Source organism: Mastomys coucha, unplaced genomic scaffold (assembly GCF_008632895.1).
Source record: "Mastomys coucha isolate ucsf_1 unplaced genomic scaffold, UCSF_Mcou_1 pScaffold18, whole genome shotgun sequence".
Classification (NCBI taxonomy): Eukaryota; Metazoa; Chordata; class Mammalia; order Rodentia; family Muridae; genus Mastomys; species Mastomys coucha.
In genome coordinates, this window is record NW_022196900.1 from 63,588,206 (window position 1) to 63,604,597 (window position 16,392).

At 43.1% G+C, this 16,392-nt stretch overlaps 1 protein-coding gene across 11 annotated transcripts in view; it reads left to right on the forward strand.

The window, feature by feature from the left end:
- Positions 1-16,392, forward strand: part of Dab1 (DAB adaptor protein 1) — a 1,131,348-nt gene that overhangs the window by 737,838 nt on the left and 377,118 nt on the right. For 2 of the 11 annotated variants that reach the window (XM_031378028.1, XM_031378027.1), the window contains exon 1: positions 14,907-15,037. The exons of 6 other annotated variants lie outside the window; for them this stretch is intronic. The gene's annotated coding sequence lies outside the window, so the exon portion shown is untranslated. Of the gene's footprint in view, positions 1-14,099; positions 14,123-14,461; positions 14,786-14,860; positions 15,038-16,392 lie in introns of those variants that run through there. 3 more of the 11 variants (XM_031378026.1, XM_031378025.1, XM_031378021.1) reach the window with 3 other exon arrangements.

The window sequence follows — 16,392 nt, forward strand, 5'->3', positions numbered from 1 at the left end:
GTGTGTGTGATGTGTGTGTATGTGGTGTGTGTGTGTGTGGTGTGATGTGTGTGTGTGTGTGTGTGGTGTGTGTGTATGTATACCTGAGTGCATTCGTGTGAGTTCACATGGAGGTCAGTCAGAAAACACTCTTGGCTATTGGTCCTTTTTTCCACCTTGTCTGAGACAAGGCCTCACTTGGAGTTGTTCCCTGCTGTGTACAGCATGCCAGTCAGTGCATAAGCCTCCTAGGATTCCCCTGCCCCGCCTCTCATCTCACTGCAGAAGTACTGGGATTCCAGATGTGGGCTACAGTCCCTGGCTTTATGTGTGTTCTGAGGATTTTATCCGAGGTCTTCCTGCTGGCATGGCACGTGAAGTTCCCATTGTGCCACCTCCACAGCCACAGTTCATTTAACTGACAAGTATTTTATAGACATAGTTAGTGTAGGGGTGCATTTAGATTAAAGATGGACTGCTAGGAAAGTATACTGGCATCCATGTTGGTTAAATTGTCACGGGATGCCTGAACAGGTTGGTGAGTTACACCAGGAGGTATTCTAATTTCCAGAAGGTAGTTCATTCTCATACACTGAAAGAAGAGGAAATACAGATTCAAGATAGAAAACAACGTTTCATTTGTTCGTTTTTGGTTTTGTGAATTTCTCCCCATGATTTGTGTACTGTAATTGTTAGAGACTCTTCAGGTAGAGTCACCTGAGTCAAAATGCATGGGAAAGGTCTCACTTCTGGAGATGGCTTATTCTTTGCATTTTAATATATTTTGAGTAAATTCTAAAATGAAGAGGTAATGGCTGATCAACTTAAATATTTGAATTCTAGATGTGAAATCATAATTAAATCAAGTAACAGAATAGTAAATGCCTATCTAATGTGCATAGTCCCCCTAGGATTCCTTGGGATGTGAATGGATAATTTTTTTTTTTTATCTTACAGTTCTTGAGATTGGCTTCACTATTTCTTTCATTCTCAGTGAGGACCTGCACATACTAACTAGTTTATGAATGCCAGTATCTTCGACTGGAGACAGCAGCCGCCTGCCCAATGTCTTTAATTAGAATGATGCAGTTTTATTTAGGGAAGATGTGGTAGAAGCTGCCAGTGTGGGAATTGTATCAGCAAATGCAACTTCCCTCTGCCTGAGCTGGCTGGGTGACTTTGGGGTTAGTCAGATAACCTTTCTCAATTCTGTAATCTTCTTTTATAAAAGAAGGAAGTTGCTTAGCTTTGTAGTCTTCCTCTGCATCTGTAACCTCTAAATGTTTAGCACCTACAGTTTTGTAAAAGAAAAAAAGAAGAAAGAGAAAAAGAGCTCTAATTTCTTACAAGCTGACTATGACCTTGAATCCATCCTGATTTCTCTTTGGTGGTAGTCTCTGATATGAGTACTGAATGTGTGATTCCTCTTCGTTGAATACTCACATCTTCATTCATTTAGGATATAGTTACTGGGAGCTGGAGAGGTGGCTCAGTGGTTAATAGAGCACTTGTAGTTCTTGAAGAGGACCTGAATGCAGTCCCCAGACTCCACTGTGTGGTTCATAACCATAATGAACTCCAGTTCCAGGGAGTCTGATGCCATCTACTGACCTTCATGGGCACTAGGCATGCATAAGGTACACATACATACAGGCAGGCAAGACACTTCCATGCATATAATAAATCTTAAAACAATTTAGACATTAATTACTAGCCAGCACTCAGAATATACAGGTGACAGAACACATTGGTTTCCTAGGGTTACTGTAGCAAGCCATCACATCTGTTTACTTAAAACAGCAGCTGTGTATTCTCTTGGACGTCTGCAGGTGTTAGCACAGCTGTGCTCTGTTGCCCATTCTTAGTGGCTTTTGATAGTCTCAGCCATTCCTCATCTTGTGGTCACATTACTTCAGTCTCTGCCCCACCAGTCACTTTCTCTCCATTCTTCCTTAAGTCTCTGTGTGTTTTGTATTTTAAGAACACCTGTGATTGTGCAACTGGATTAAGGGCCTACCTACAAAATCCAAGATTATATTCTTTATTTCAATTTGATAACTTAATTAGATTGTCAGACTCCTATCAAGTAACATTTACACATTCCAGGAGTTAGGATCTGGTTATACATTCTCAGTCACCCTCATTCAAGCCACACAGTGACCAAACAAACACATAAACAAAAGCATTGATTGGACTTTATGGAGCCTAGAGTCTGAGAGGGTAGATATTTAAGTGATTATAAAATTTATTTTTATATTTTATATATATAGTTATAAATAATGGCAAAGTCTAGGAAAGAAAATTGGAAGTTGGTTTGAAAAATTATAACACAGGGACATCATTAATAACGAAAGGGGTAGGTCAGAATTCTCTGATGAAATGACATTTAAACTGATTAGTACAGATGTGCGATTAGGGATTTTCAGAGAAGTTGCTGGAGACATGGGTTAGGCCGTCTCAAGCAACAGAACATTACTTGCCAAGGCCTGTGAGGGAATTGTAGAAGAGCCTGAAGGCCACTGAGTCTGGAGTGCAAATAATAAGAGAGAATAAAGTATGCTTATTCTAAGTTAGACCATGGGGGACCTTGAAGCCTTTATTGAAATGGCACAAATCTAAGCGCAAGGGGGACCTTGGGTATGTTTTGAACACGAAATATAACAAGATAGATTATGTCTTTTAAATATTACTGTGACTGATCTTTAGAGTATATGTTGCAGAAAAGCAAGAGAGAAATGGGAAACCTCAAAGTACTAAGTAGTGAATGGCCATGGTTTGGCCAGGGTGAAAGCAGGTACATGAAGGAAGGTTACAGTCTTGAGTGACATGCTGGAAAAGGAATAGCCTGGCTTGGGATGGAATTGCTTTTAGAGGTGAGGCAGAAGGAAGCTTCAAAGAGGACTTCCATTCTGTTGGAATGGAGGCATTAAACAAATGCAGAAGGATTCACAACTCATCTGAGTGATATTTAGGAGAGAAGCAGAGAGTAGGGTAAGCAGAGGGCCATAGAAGGTACATCTGGGTTGGACTTCAAGAAAGTGAGGTAGGTCTATTAGTTACCACAAGACAATGAACAGGCAGAAAGAGTTTACTTGAGAGTTTATTTCACCACAATGTGATGTGTCTTAGTTGCTCACACTGTGCCCTTAGCCAAGAAGCCGAGAGAGATGCTGGGGCTCAACTCACTACTTCCTCCTTATCTGTCCTGGAGCTCAGTCCGTGAGATGTTGCTGCCCACATCCAGGGTATGTCTTCCCTTCTCAGCGAAATATCTGGGAATGCCCTCACAGACTGCCCCAAATCGTGTCTCTTTGGTGACTCTAAATCCTCTCAGGTTGACAAGGGTAACCATCACAGTAGGTAAAATGGTTAGAAAAACCATTTCACGCTGAAGGAGAAGCCTAAAGAAAGCATCCAGATGTGTAAATGCTCAGGGTGTTCTGCGGGCAAGGAGGGCCCGATGAAGAGAAGTATGACTGCTTATGGTCCCAACAGCACTTCTTTTTAATTGACCTGTTTCTCCTAGTCTTTGTTAATAGCAGAAACTCAGTTCTTCCCTTAACCTGGGCCTTTCTACTACAAACCCATTTGAACAGCATGAGACCAACCCAGATCAGTCCACAAAATCAGGGAATACAGACTATCTTGTCTCTAAACTACATAAATATTATGGATCACTAAATTGAGATGTGAAGGTCCCTAGTGATTAGCTGTCCTCTTTCAGTAATTTGCAGCATAAGTTAACTTTATATTGGAATCAACATTACCTGCCCACAATCCTTGCTTGACTATATTTTTAATTGAATGTCCAAGATGCCATGCTCTTATTTTCTTGAGGTTTGTGGGTGGTAGGGTTCTATCTGAGTATGTTGTACCAAGCAGTGTGGGGAGACAGAAGGAATTGCCTGAATCCATTGTGGGTTGGACACATAAATCGTTCTTTCTGCTCTTACACCAATACATCTACTACAAACACTTGGCCCCATGCTTCAAATATTCAAAAGCCCTTGATTCTGTCTAATCACCTAGAATGGCATTTTTCAAAATAGTCCCCATGGGTACTCATGTGGTAATTGTCACTAACATGGTCAGCTCTCCTCCAAGGGCAGTGCCCAGATTCATTCACACTTCATGCCATGGCAGATGCATCTGTCTTTTCTCTCTCCCTTAGGAAGAAAAGAGTATATAGTCATATGTGTAGAGTGTAATTGTAGGTATCAGCTGGAATCTTCTCTGCTGGGGTTTACCACCCAAGCCAATGTGTGCAGACACTTCAATCTTATGATCAGTTACTGGTTTCGGGGTAAGATATCTCACTCAAATAATTAAATAGATACAGATGTCTTAACATTTATCTAGCAGGACTAGGGCATTCATTTAGGAACTGTGTGAACCAGGATTGTCATCAGTACTGCCAAAATCGTTGTGTTTTTGTGCTAGAAAATGAGGTCGTTTTTGTAGAAGGAGCCAGGAGAATCCAAGGGAGAAGTTCATGTCCAAATGAATGACAACTATAGGAACATGTCCTGAATGTCACAAACTTACTAGGCTCTTATATGCTAAAGTATAACAAACTTCTTGAAATTTGTAATCACTACCCCACAAGTGCAATTATCTTTATAGTGTCTATTAGTATACAAATGTAACAGGATTCTAGAGTTCATATCTCATAGCATCAGAACTAAGATTGGAAAGATGGCTATATTTCAAATGGTATAATCCTGTTTAATACCTCTGGTGTCCCTCCCTCCATCTCAGCTTCCCTCCTTTGCTCTTTTATGGATCCCCGTGTTTCTTCATAAGCTCCAGTTGGACTACAGTCAAGGCATCCTGATTGGAAGGAGTTTCCATGTCCTTAAGTACTTTTGATTAATGTTTGCCAATGGAGACTTATGGTCACATTGACTGAATGGACTTGGACACTAGTGCTGTGGCAGATGTTACAACCAGATCTATCTCCATTTTTAAGGAGATTAACATCTACTCTGGGAGATTACAATCTCAATGGGGAGCCAGCCATGTAGAAAATTGCTCCAACCCATAGCAGGAATCAAGACTCTAAGCAGGCAGCCACAATATAGACAAGAAGGGGAAAAAAGAAAAGATCAAAAGAGGTTTCATTTAAACTAGACTTCGAATCAGAAAGGATTGCAATAAACACGAACCAGGAGGGAGGATCCTAGAGGACACAGCATGAGCGTGGTGTGGAGGGAAGAATTAAAGGCAGGCATGAAAGAGCCACAATTTTGGTGCTATTGGATCCAGGATGTATGAGTGAACCTGTTAGAAGAGGAAGTGTTGGAGCAGAGGAAGAAACTCATTCATCATAGGCATCTTACGATCTCCATAAGACTCAGGCATTAGGCTTGTGGAAGGTGACCAATTGGTCTTTCTCTTCCATGGTCAATGGTTCCGGCAGTCACCATGATTGAACCTGATGCAGTTTGACTCACAACCTCACTGGGTCTTTCAAACTGCTTTTTACCACGTTTTGGTAGAAAGTGAAAAAAAAAACCAACAAAAAATTCTGCATGTAACACAGGCTTAAGTGTTGAAAGGGCTATGCTGGCTCAAACGATTGTTAAGGAGATGCTGCCTCTAAGCTGTCACTCCGCATAAAAGGAATGAAATTCTTCCCAACTCTTTGATCTCCTTCCTTCAGAGCCTAATATGTTGCTTCTTGGGCAATAGTCCTCCTTGATAAAAGTTGGAAAGAGACTTGGGGATGCAGCTCAGTGATAGAACGCCTCTTGGTTAGCATTCTCAAAACCCTGGATTTGATCCTCAGCACGAAAAAGAAAAAAATTAAAGGAAAAGATAAAATGTAGGTATTTTTCTCTCTTTCCTGAGACTCATTCTTGCTAAACAAAGTTAACCTTGCAGCTGATCCTGAATCAGCCCCTGTGGTGAAGAAGAGGGGACATATTAACTAACACAACCCAGAGTCCATGGTGTGGTCAGTGTTAGCTGTCACCTACTTCCTCAACTGGGAACTGAGATTTTTAGGCAGGACAAAGTGGAAAGGGCAAGAGCAAGGCAATGGCAGGTGAAGACAAAGCAAGTAAGTGTTCCTGGCAAAAATGGCTCCTTTATTTCCTTCCACACCTGAGGAAACAGGAGCTCATGGTACTGTTAGCTGGACAGAGATGAAATAGTTTTCTTTCTCTATGAGGATCATAGATGTCATGGGGAAAAAAATTAACTACACATGTTGTTATGAAGTCCAGAAGATGAAAGGATGCTATGTGCCCCCGGGATAGACAGTATGTACTGTGTCATAGGCTGGGACCCTCTACTAGTAATTCAAGTTCTATATTCTCCCACCATAAAATAGAGATAATAAAAGTTACTTCATGGTGTTGTTGAGAGGATTAGATGAAACGTTTACACACACACAGGTGACCCAGTGCCTTTCTACACATTGTGTGTTCAACTTTCATGGCATCCAGGGATGTAGCAGAGGACATTCCATCTAAAAGACAGAATAAGCCACTGAAATCTTATGATTCCAAGTATGACCAACTCCTTTTCCAGGGCACCCTGTGGTTAGTGATATCCTCTGTGCTCTCTCTCTCTCTCTCTCTCTCTCTCTCTCTCTCTCTCTGTGTGTGTGTGTGTGTGTGTGTGTGTGTGTGTGTGTCTTCTATTAACAGGATTTGCATGGAGAGAACCACACATGCAAATTATTAGCATAAAAATAGGTAATTATTATTTTTTTAACACTTGCATCATCACAGATGATCTTTGTATTAGGCATTCTTTAGCAATGAATGACTAAACTAAAGAGATTACAGTTCATTCAGACACTCATTAATTCTAAGTAAGAAATTAATTTCCTGTCACTCATGTTGCAAAGAGGAGGGTGACTATAGAGTCATAAGTAAAGGATGTAATGGAAGCTGAAGTTCACCTAACCCAACCTTTCAATTTACAGGTGTGGGAAAAGAAAACTAGAGTGGGGAAGGTCGTGGGATTAATTAGTAGCAGGGCTGAGACTAGAACTTCTTCTCTTCTCTGCCCAAGTCCTGCCATTAAGCCATGAATGCTGATAACTTGGTGCCCAATTGCTAAGGAACTCTCTGATTGTTTAAAATATATTGAGGGTGTAAGGACAGAGAGACGCTTGATGGGACGAAGGTTCCTCAGTGAGAGTGTATTAAGTAAGCATCCTTCAGAAATTCCCTTGTGCTGTAATAATCTTGATTATTTCTGCAATGCACTTATGGAGAAGGGAGACAGCTATCTGTCTATATTGAATGGTCTCATTTATGTCTTGCCAATGTGAAGGTACGAACTAAAAAAACCTCCTACATTAAAACAGCAAATTGCTTATGGTAACCATTGCATAATGAAGGAACACAATGAAGAATTACGGTTCAAATTACTTATCAGGTCTCTTCCATTTTCTAAGTTTTTTTAAGTAGAAAATTGCACAGTATAATTACAGTAAGTTAATTTGCATTCATATTACAATTCAATGAGCAATTACATTCTTTTTATTTAAAAAAATATTTTATAAAATGTGATTTGCATCAGTATGTTTCTAGGAAAGAGTGGTGACTTTTTCCTTGTGAGGTTTTCATGCAAATTGAATGATACAACTCATACATTCCACTATAAAACTGGGGCTTCATCGTTGCTCGTGGGTGGAAGTGGGGCAGAAGAGCAGACAGTCATCTAAAGCATGATGACGGCTTCTGAGCTTGTGAATCCATCAAAGAATATTAGATATCAGTTTTGGAAGGAGAACCTAAGGTCTTATTGGTGGAGATCCTTTCTCCATTCCCTTTTACCATCTTGAATTTGAATTTCTCTATGAATTCCTGCCAAGCCATTATCTAGTCTCTATTTGATTAACTCCTGTGCCAGGATATTCTTTGCCTTCTGATGACATCTACTTCATCACCATGCAATGCTTCTATTTTCTGGAGGTTGGTTCTGTTTTGATCTGATCATTGGTGTATTAATGTAATTTAAAGGACACATTTTACACATCCATTGCTGTCCAAGTGCTATGCATGACAGAGCACTCTTTTTACATTGAGAACAGAGCATTTTGTTTTTCAGTGCTTGTATTATTAGCATAAGTGTCTGGGTTGGCCATGATAAAGAGGAACACACAACACTTGTAAGCGCTGGTTGGCTGTTCCATATTTTTTTCTTGTACCTGTTCTTCTTAATGATGTTTAAAGTAACAGAGGCATACACTGAATGTGCAGATCAGTTTTCACAAAGTTATTTGCTTATATATATTTGCTTATATAAACACGATGTTAAAATATGTATGACATTCCATTACCATTGAAACTGCCCTGTTCTCCTTTCTTGTCAATTTCTCTCCAAGGTGCAGGCTGCTATTCTAATTTTTCTCATTGTAGATTTGTTTTGCCTGTTCTCCGTTTCACATAGATGGAATCATAAGAATGTCCTCTCTTGGGCCTGGTTTCTTTTCCTCAATATGTTGTTATCCATGTTGCAACACATGTCTGTAAAGTACTTTATTTCTTGCTCAGCAGTATGCCAGTGCATGAATTTTATGACTTGTTTAATCATTCTATTGTACATGAACTTTTGGATTGTTTCCAGTTTTACCTATTGTGAATAGAGGTGCAGTGCGTGCTCCAATGTACATGTATTCATGTTTTAGTTCTCTTGGGTAAACATGTAGGAGAATTAAATATGTAAATAGTAGAAGCACTCATAAATGTACAAGAGTTCTGTAACTTCACCAAAATTATTTAATGTCATCTGACTTTTTAAAGAATCACTTTTACTATATGTGTTATGTGTATGTGTTTGAATATTGGTATAAGGCCCTGAGTGCAGGTGCCCTTAGGATCAGAAGTTAGATCCTCTAGGCCTGGAGTTATAGGCAATTGTGAGCTACCTGATGCTGGGGACTGAATTCTGTTCCTCTGTTGAGCCATTTCTCCAGCTCCATCATCATCCAACTTTTAGCCTGTAGCCATTTTAGTGAGTGTGAAATAATGTCTCACTATGTATATTTGTATGTTTCTCCCATTACTAATGTGTCTTTCCATTCTTGTGTTTATTGGTGCGTTCTCTTTTGTGAAGTATCTATTTAAAATCTTCTGTCCATTTTAATTAGGTTGTCTTTTTATTATTAATTACTAAGATTCTATGTTTTTCAGGATTTAAGTCCTTTGTCAGATAGACCTATTGTAAGTATTTCTTTTCGGGCTTGTGGTTTACCATTTAATTTTCTTAATGTTATCTATTAATCAGCAGCTTTAAATTTTGATTAAGCCAAATTTATTATGCTGTATTTGGTGGTTTTTGCATCCTTACAATGGAAACTGAGCATACTCTGAAATAATGAACAAAATAAGGCTCTCTTTATGTGTTTTATTTTAAAGTCTTGCTATGTAACCCAGGCTGGCCTCAAATTCATCCCCCTCCCCTGGCCGACACCCCTCTCCCTTGCTTCAACATCTCCCATGGCTGGCCTAGACACGCATCTCTATGCATAATATCCTCCAGGACCTTAACCAGTTCATCAATACCTTGTTGTTCTCACATATGGTAACCTACAGCACCTGTGGGCAGGAAACAAATCAGCAACTGAATGTTTGTCCATTTCTGGGTTCTCTATTCTGCTCTAATTATTTTATTTATCTTTGTTATCTTAATCGTGCTGTTCTGATCAGTGTAGGAAGGACCCTCCAGAACTTTTCTTGTTTCTTGAAAATATTCTGGCTTTTCTAAGTCCCTCTGCATTCTTGCATAAATATCAGAACTGTTAATCCCCTGAAAAAAATGTATTGGAATTCTTACTGTAACTGCATGAAATGTACATTTCAATGTGAAGATCATTGACATTTTACCAGTACTGATTATTCTAAACCATGAACATGGTATATCTTTTTACATTCATGGATCTGCTTTGTTTGTTTGTTTGTTTGTTTGTTTTTTAATCCAGGGTATGTAAGTTTTGGTGAACAAGACTTATACACCTTATTTCAGTTTATTCCTAAGTATTGTATACTGGGTTACCATAAATAGCATTTTATCTGAAGTGTACTAAGTATTAATCTAAATGCTGCATAGAAAGTGCATACTATAAAATTTAACAATTATTTTCATTAAAGTGAAAAATACAATTCAAATCATCTTAAGTAAAAGAAAAAGTATACTTATTCACATGAGAGAAAATTCATGGGGAGATGGTAGATTTTTTAGGTAAGGCTAACCCAACCCCCCTAAGACTGGCTTCTTACTTAAATCTCTATTTTCTAACCCCTACTCCTCCTTACTTCTCTTTTGCTTTATACAATGAAGTCTTTTCTCCATTGTTATTTGTGGGCTTAATTTCTTCCCAGTTTTGAGCAAGAAGAGAGCTTCTTCCCCAGCCACGATACCCTAAGTACACAGTATATCTCCAATTTGGTGTGACCAAGAGATAACGTTTCTCTGCATTACTTCTCTGTTCCTGGGCTGGAATTATAGTCTTCTTTATCAGAACAATAATAACAATAACCACTAGATCAGGTAGGGAAAGGGTAAAGCAATGAAGAAATGGTAGTATTATTTAATAAGAAGAAAGAGGGTGGCTCCCATACCCCACCCCCCATTTCCCAATCCCCCATCAATATCAAACAGCCTAAGTGTGCAGTCCCTTAATCACAGAGGCAACAAAGTATCCTCGCAGAGTTGGATGCTGAGGTGGTGATTCTCCTGTGCTTCTGACTCTGAAGTCATTTCTGCCTTTTTCTACTCCCCTTTTCTTTTTCCCAAACACTAACATCACCTTAAGTCCTACTTGATTAGTGAGAAAATTGGGGGTTTGTATTGGACCCTAAGAGCCCTCCAACAACCGCTTTGTTTCTTAGGCTCACTACTTTGTTTCTACTGTGCATTTAGCTCCACAGAGCCCATTGGTGGGAGAACTGCCATCCCCACATTGCCTTCCCTAGGTTCTCTTGGGGAATGGAAGGAGCACGATTTACAGCTGCCAGAGAGCAGAGCCATCTTAGTACCTCCATCATGCTACCTTTTGCTGGAATCTGGTGGCCAGAATGGGAGAAAGAGAGCATTCTCTGTTTCGTGAAAGAAATATATTTTTATTGTCCTTTGATTACAGAAAAGAAGTAGCAATTGGATATTTTACCTGTGTCTCAGAAAAATGAAAAAAAAAAGTGTGGTGGGGGAGTAAACATGTAACAGTTGCCTTTATCTTTATGCTAAATAAAACATAGCTTGCCTCTCAAAGGCCGATCATGGGCACCCTCACAGAGAACTCTCTGCTGTGCTGTCTTTCATATAACCCCTGTCTCTCTAACTTGAAATTCTGGTTAGAAATACCTCTTCCCTTCATTCACCTGACACCTAATTGTGTTTCAAAATGATTCCTTTTCTTTATGAGGTCTTTCTTTCTCTCCTGCCATTGTGACAATGTGATGCTCAATTGCCCTGTGCTACAAGGAAAGCCAGGCACAGAAAGATAAGATACAGAGTATGACAGTATATATATGTGTGTGTGTGTGTGTGTGTGTGTGTGTGTGTGTGTGTGTGTAATTTAAACAAGACAAGGGCACAAAATCAGAGTAGAATGGTAGTGTCCAGGAGTTGCAGGGTTAAAAAAATAGGGAGATTCTTGCCAATGGTGTTCTAAGTTCTGGAGGCCTGTGCACCACAGGGTCAGTTAGGTACATTTAATAATAATGTGCTATGCACTTGACATTTGCTAGGAGCTAGATCTGAAGTGAGCTTATCACACATATAAAAAAATCAACTATGTGAGGTAATAAATATGTTAATTATCTTGATAGTGCTAATCATTTCACAATGTGAACATATGTCAAAACATCACATTGTGCACCTTAAATATATACACTACTTACTTGCCAACTATTCAACATTAATTTGTAAGAAAAGACTCCCAAACTTAGAGCCCATAACCCACTATCAAACCAGACATGTATTTGAGAAATTCTAGGAATAAACAGGATTTAAATAGTACACAAGTTATAGAAGGCATTGCTCTGTGTTCTTCTCTTTGGGGGAGTGGCTGTCACTCACTAAATTATAGCAGTTAACAACAGGTCTGGTTTCCAATCATGGGGTCAGTTGTGTTAACTGACCCTGAGTGTCTGTCAATCACAGAAAGATGGATGATGTCAATCACATGAAGACAGATGGCTTATATTCTGTAGCTTGCCTCTTTGCCCATCTTTGTGTTACTTTTGCTACATCTCTGTCCAATGGACAGAGCTCTTAACATAGACCTTGATGGACAGAAAGAACCCTGCCAAAGTTTGGTGAATCAAAATGAACTAGGAAGAGAAGCAATGTCTACTGAATTGTGCTTCTGCCTGGTATCTCATTTAAGGCTCAGCTCATTGCAATCTTGAGAGTGAAGTGTTTACCACCAGAGAAGTACAGAGAAATGGCCTGCCAGATGTGAAGAAGTCTTAACAGATTGCCAAGTCCATATTACAAAGGTTGTATGAAAAAAATACCTCAAGCTACTCGTAATGGATTACGTAATATTCACAGCCTCAGCCTCGGCTATTATTATCTTGCTGCTTCTCAGATTACATGATGAAAGAACACTTATTGATTTTTTTTTATGCCATACTTAATACAAATCACACTGGTATTTTCAAAAGAACAGCAGTAAAGCCCCACACCTTATCTTTCAGATGAGCTATTTCTTGACATTTAGCGGAGTGACGAAGTATCCCTTTAAATTTGGTTTGGTTTAACCAGGAAGGCTCCGAGGCCCATAGTGGGCAGCTTGTGCCTATACGTCACACTTTCTTCCAGGCTGGAGATAGGAACAGCTGTGCCTCGTTGCCCCCATTGGATTTCATGGGAATTTGCCCAGTTTCCACGGTGGACTTTGTCCAACACTGACTAAAGATAGAGTTTTACGTTCTCGTACATTGTATGGCTTGACAAACTCAGTTTCCCAGTTCCCTCTGATGTCTGTAGCTAGAAGACAGGAGGCAGAAGGCAGCTACAGGTCAGACAGACTCCAGACGTGTACTCTTAAAGGCATGTATGTGGACATTTCAAAGCTGTCCTTAAATCGGGGAAATTTAGATTTTGTTTTGGTAGAGTCTGTAAAAAGCCAGACTTATGTGAGCTTACCCAAGGTCTGGCATTCACTAGCCCTTAGGAATGACTTAACACTCAACTACACTCTCACATATTTCCTCTAAGATGTCTCGAATTTCTCTCTTTTCTTGGTATTGAGTTCAGACTCCAGGGACTTCTCTTTGTAAACGATGGGAGTGAAAGGTTTTCTTGATCACAGTTGAGTTGTTTCCTAGCCAGTCTCAACTTCGAACAGAGTGTAGCACCTGGTGCCCAACTCATCCCACTTTCCAGAACTTTTGTAAAAGTTGGAGAGAAATCCGGTGGGGGTTCCCTGGAACCACCGTTAGACTGACCGCCACCCCAGAGGTAGACAGAAACCATCAAGAATGGAATCTCTCTGCCAATTTGTGGAAAATTTCTTCCGATCAGCCCTTCTCAGTAGATCACATCCTGCCAATGACCTCAGGATTTTTTTCTTGTCTCTATGTAAATTGCTATCTTTTCAGAGGTGCCTGACAGCCAAGTTTTGCAGGGCTTCCATTTGTACAGAGCTGTTATTATGGGATAAGTGTAATGGCTCGTGAATTTTGTGGAGGAAGGGAGGGTCTCCAGATGACTTTGTACAAACCAGCCACGGACCTACTGACTCCACAAGCAGTGCATTAGGCTAAATATTTTTAGCCCATTGACTCTAGAGGTAATAACCCTAAATGCATCATTAAATTTTCATGGGTGAATAACAGAAGTTACCAGAAAAAATCCACCCCCCCCAAAAAAAAACCAAGCCGCCGCATTAGCTTTATTATCGCCCAGCTGGAGGGCAGGAGTGTGGCCCCTCAAAAGAAGAGTAAACTTTAAAAGCCAAGTATTTGGTTCTCTTGCTCTGCTCTCTCAGGCACCAGGCTCCCAGAGACAGGCAGTAGGTGATTTTCACACTCCCCCTTCCCAACCAAGCATTCAAGCCCCTGGAGACATACGTGCCACACTGGCGTTGACAAAGCCGAATCCAATCTCAAGGTGGAAGAATTTCCGACTAATCCAATTATTTTTTGCCACTCGGTGTTTCTGAGATCTTTGTAAGGTAGGACCCGAAGAGCCTTCCTCACAATACAACAGGTTCTAATTTACAAAAGGGTCTACTGCCCCGCATTCTAAGAATAGAGTAAGTTAACTGAGGCCTGCGTGCACAGGAGGAGGCTGCCTAGAGCTGATTGAAATAGTGACAGGTGCAGGTCAACTTTGCCTGGGAGAAGCTAATAAAAGGCGGGCTGGAGCCGGCCTGGGAGGCTGGAATAGGGCGCCCCCTTCTGCCAAGGGGATCGGGGCAAGAAGCTCGCGTGGCCTCCGCTTGGCTCTTCGCCCTGTCTACTTGTGTGCGTAGAGGCTTGGCTAAAAGCAGGCGCTGGAGAATTAGCGGAGTCCGGGAGGGGGCTGCAGCGGCTGCCTTGGAGCGAGGCCGGCTCCCAGCGTAACCCCTCCACCCCCTGCGACGAACCGCAGGGCGGGGACCCCAATCTCTCCGCTCCGATCGGTCTCCACTCCCGGGATGAGGGGCGAGCGAGGGGGCTGGAGAAGCGCGACCGCGAGCCGCGGCGCCCCCGCTCGCCCGCTTGTTGGCTCTTCCCCTTCGTCGGCGCCGCGGCGACTCCGCTGAGCTCTGGCTCGGAGCGCGTTCGGGCGGCGAACAGAGCGCCCTGGCGGGAGAGGGAGCCGGCGAGGAAGGGCTTGGGACGCTCAGTGGCAGGTGAGCGGCGGGGCTGGCGCGGGGCGGGGGCCGCGGGAGGAGGCGGGTCTGCGCACCGCAGGGGGGGCTGTTCTCCTCCCCCTGCTCTGACGCGCGCCCGTCGCTTCCCGGGGAGGATGGACCCAGCTCCGCGCTCACCCGGGCTTCCCCGGGCTGGAGAGCACGTCTGAGTGCGGCCGCCCGCAGGGCATGGAGAGCCGTGTCCCGGGCGGCTGCGGCAGCCAAGGAGGAGGATGCTCTGGGGGAGCCGAGGTGAGAAGCGCGGCGGGGGGCACGCGGGGAAACTAGAGTTGAGCGGGTGCAGGTGGCCCGCGGGGACACCCGGCTTCCGCGAGCCCGGGTAGCTCGGCTGGGTCCCGCGAGCCCGGGTACCGAGGAAGGCTTTCCGGGCGCGTCTCTCGGGAGTTTGGCCAGAGGTGCCGTGCACTAGCGAGTGCCGCAGTTTTCTATCATCTCCCACCACTTGCTTAAGAGGCTACCCTGCGTCTCCTTTCCGGTTGGTCCCCACTTCCTTCGCCCTACTTCTGAACACTCGCGATCCTCTCTTTAGGCTTTCCTACCCGAGACCCTGTCGCCAGACGCCTTGCGTCCTCCTCCGGCTCTAGCCACCCGAGGCTGCTTTCTCCCACTCTAGGACCTGCCGAGTTCTCCCTAAGCTTCCTCCCTGCCTTGCTCGTGGTACCCGCGGGTCGGACCTCTTCCCCACTCCGCGTGAGTGAGAACCCGAGTTCTCACTTCCCTACATCCCGGCAGCGCTTTGGCTCTGCTTCGACCTCTCCATTAACTGGACCCATCCCAATCAAGCCAATCCTTTATGCGGACACCGGCGCTGGACCGAAGCCTTTCTTCGGGTCCTGCATCCCGGTATTCTCTGTCGCGCTCCCTCCACTATTCAGTCCTCAGGCTCTTGGTCACCCGCCACTCCCCTCGCATCCGTCCCTCTTCTCCCACAACTCCGTACCCTACTCTCTCGAACGCAAGATAAGGATTTTCAGGCTGGGGAAACTTTGATTCTTCATGGTTAGTCTCGTAAAGGAGCCCTACGATTCAGTCCAAGTCACCAAAGGAACCCAGAGTCAGGGCGTCCTGATTTAGGGGTAGTTTTGTGTTAAGGCGCCAGGAAGGTACTTGGTGACTCTACAAAGTGTATTTCCACACCCTGCTGGTCACTGCTTCTGCTGTCCTGCATCCCGCGGAGTATGCTTGTGACCCCTGGTGGGAGGGTGAGTCTTCACTGCACTTTTGAAGGCGCTTTTTCTTTCTTTCTCTATTTCTTTGGGGGCCGTGAGGAGGGGGGGGAGGTGGTGGTGCTAGTGGACCCGATGGACAGAGAAAGCTGCTTTGCGAACTGGTGCGGCTAGGCTGCCACACGGTCTACTAGTCGACCCTGCCTGCCCATTCACGTTGGAAACCGGCCCCAACCCCCATCTGCATCACACAAGTCCTCATTGTTGGGGGTCTGCGGGGTATTTCCGCCTGGGCTCTGGGAGTGAAGGAATGGTATGGGGGCGGGGAGCCCAGGGCTCTAGGCGACTGTCGGGAGCTGGAGACTTGGAGAGCGCCGCGGCGCGGGCAAGAGCTAGTTCTGAAATATGTTTCTGAGGCAG